Raw genomic sequence first — 3,082 nt, forward strand, 5'->3', positions numbered from 1 at the left:
TCGTTAATAAAAAATCCCCTTTAATATGTGCTGATTGATTTGGCCTCCTATGATTGATCCGCTAAGATTTGGCTCGGGGGTTCACTAGCTGTCAGTGCAGCAGAAGAGGACCGAAGATGCAAAATTCTGTGGGGAAGATCATGTGACCAGGCAGTCACTAGATACAATTGGTGCACTACTCTAGGGCAGGGCTCAAAGGTGTACCAGAGCTTGTTTTAGAAGAGGAAGGGGATGTAACTTTGTAAATGGTTGCTATTGAAACAAAACAATGCTTGTTATGTTATAATACATTAAAAATGTAATTCAAAATTGTTTAAAAAGAAATGCCACAAGTATTTTCTCATTGTACAGAACTGATTTATTTAATTAAAAAAAAACCACGTAGGATATTGCTTGGTCTTCAGGTTTAACATGGGTTAATTATGATGGCCTCAGCTTCAATAGAACATCATATTCTTTGTAGCAGGTTGTGAGAAGTAAACCAGCAAATGTTTTGGGGGTATAAACTGCCCCCTTTGTTAGGTGAAATTAAAGAACACCCACAGGTTCAAACTAAAAAACCTGACATCAAATCACACCCAGTGAGATGTCACATAAATTCTGAGATAACAAAGATCTTTAGAAAGTAGAGATTGTTATCATAAACATTGACTATTGTCATGATAATGTCAGGAGATATTATGTATTTTAATCCATCTGGTGCTTAAGGGGTTAATGGTGCAACAAGTTGGATTTTAAAAATACCATAAGTTGGGTTTGTAACAGGTCAGGATTTTTTTAAGGTTTGTGCTTGTCTTCAAAGAGAGCATCATTGGGGTTAGGCTATCCTGTATGGCCCACTAAAAAAAGTGCCAGATGGGTTGTATGGTGCTGATAGTCTCAAGCTAAGGGCAGTTGTTTTGACAGAGATGGGTATAAAATATGGCTGTCCTGACAACTTTATAAACATGATCATTTCAGAGCTATTTTCAAAGGCATTCTCTGGAGAGTTTTGCAAGATTCAGGGGGCATGGCTAAGAAAGTATTCAACATGAGAGTGTCTTTATTAAAAATTAGAATATCATGTGATGTCATATCCTCTGCATAATAAGAGTTACGCATCTGTAATCGTGTCACAGTGTCATTTTCTCACATCTCACACTGCATGTTTAAGAGGAACTAAGGGACAGATATCCATTTGTCCCTCAAATTTAGGATTAAGATGGTTGTGATTAGTCTCGTTGTTACCATGATGAGCGCCCCCAAATCTATTAATGTAGCTCACGTATCTAAGTATTACAGAAGGGAAGTTATGGGTACATTTAGATATTGAGGCAGGATCTAAACGTAATTTTTGTGGAGTTTTTTTTACTCTGATTTACGACGGGGGTTTATGTTGTTTTATATGGGGGAAGACTGTACTGAAAGCTTAGCAAGCGTTTATGAAAATCAGATTTCAACAGAGGTGTATTTTGGACCAAATACTTGATTTCTCTTTCTGTGCCAGTGACCTCTCTGGGAGAAAACTATGGCATTTGGGTAACGTATAGGGTTTTCTTTTATGTTATAGCCATTTATTTTGAGAAACTGTTCTGCATTTATTGTAATTGTATGTTCTTGTAATCCCTTTTCTGTAATCTAAACATTTAATAAGTGATGCATTGGGCTCTGAATTAACTGTTACACGCTCTGGAGAGAGTATTTACATTTTCGGACACATTTTTCTTCAACAGATTTTTGTGTATTAAAGTGCATAGTTTTTACTATAATAAACAGGGACCTGGGACCCTAGCAAATATTAATTTTACATCTTATCTTTATTTGCATATCTCGGGTGGTGGCAGCATATAGATATGATTGCAATTGAGTAATGGGTTAATATTAACTCATTGGAGGTTTGCGTAGGCGAACAGTGAGTTGGCTAGAGTAGCCGTGTGTATTAACCCTGGTTGCATATCTAAGTCACGTGCACACTTGTGTGCTGTTCGTGACAGGTGGTTAATGGGGGCGGATACAGGGGCGATATTGTCCATTTGATGGACCTTTGTGGAGGTGAAAAGTGGAGCGGTTTGCGAGCTGGGTATTAACCCTTGTCCCATAGGCAAGTCACAGGCTCACAGGTGTGTCATACATGACAAATATATTTATCTTTCTAATTAAACTTGTATGTGAGAATGTATTTCACTTAATATAGTATTTTCACACTTTCTATATTCAGTCCAGCTAGTGTTTTAATGGCCATTAGTTTGTTTTTTATTGTTATGTTGCTGCCACGGAGGACGCGGAGGAAGATGAGGAAGAAGATGAGGACAGCCTTCATCCTGGCTGGGGTACTTTTATTAACTTTATTCTGGCTGGATAATGTTTTATTTTTAATGGGCAAATTAGCTAATATCCAGATCTGGATAATAGGGGTTTTGCCCATTATTGTACTGCATCTGTTGGGGGGTGGGGGGGAGGGGTTGTTGGGGGTAGAGGAGGTGTGTAGTAGGGTTTTTGTATTTGAATGTTTCTTGATGGTAGAGGGATTGGGTGAAGGGGGTAGTTGCCTCAAGGGTGGGTGGGTGGTTAGGCCTCTAGGTTGGGTAGGGGTTAACCCCTTCATTACCATAGTAGTTCCCATATGGTAGTAATAATAATAATAATTGTTTGTTCTTGTATAGTGCTGGTAGTTTTTACGTAGCGCATTACAGAGACATTTTGCAGACACAGTCCCTGCTCCATGGAACTTACAATCTATGTTTTTGATGCGTCAGACACATAGAGATAAAGTGACTTGCCCAAGGTCACAAGGAACCGACACCAGAAATTGAATCAGGTTCCCCTGCTTCAAACTGTGCCAGTCAGTGTCTTTACTCACTGAGCCCCTCCTTCTCTAATAAAGGGGTTAACGCCTCCCGAAACCTTCCTACAAGGCCTAACTACCTACCCTGGGGCAACTACCCCCTTCATCCACCCCCTGTACCCCCAACAAACTGGGGTCTCAGGTTTAACCCCTTAATTGCCTTAGCCGCTAGCCGCTAAGGTAATTAAGCTGTTTTTATTTACATTTTAATAATAGTGTACTGTAGCAGGGGGTCTCCGGAGCTTAACCACATTAATT

The sequence above is a fragment of the Ascaphus truei genome, chromosome 3 (assembly GCF_040206685.1).
Source record: "Ascaphus truei isolate aAscTru1 chromosome 3, aAscTru1.hap1, whole genome shotgun sequence".
NCBI lineage: Eukaryota > Metazoa > Chordata > Amphibia > Anura > Ascaphidae > Ascaphus > Ascaphus truei.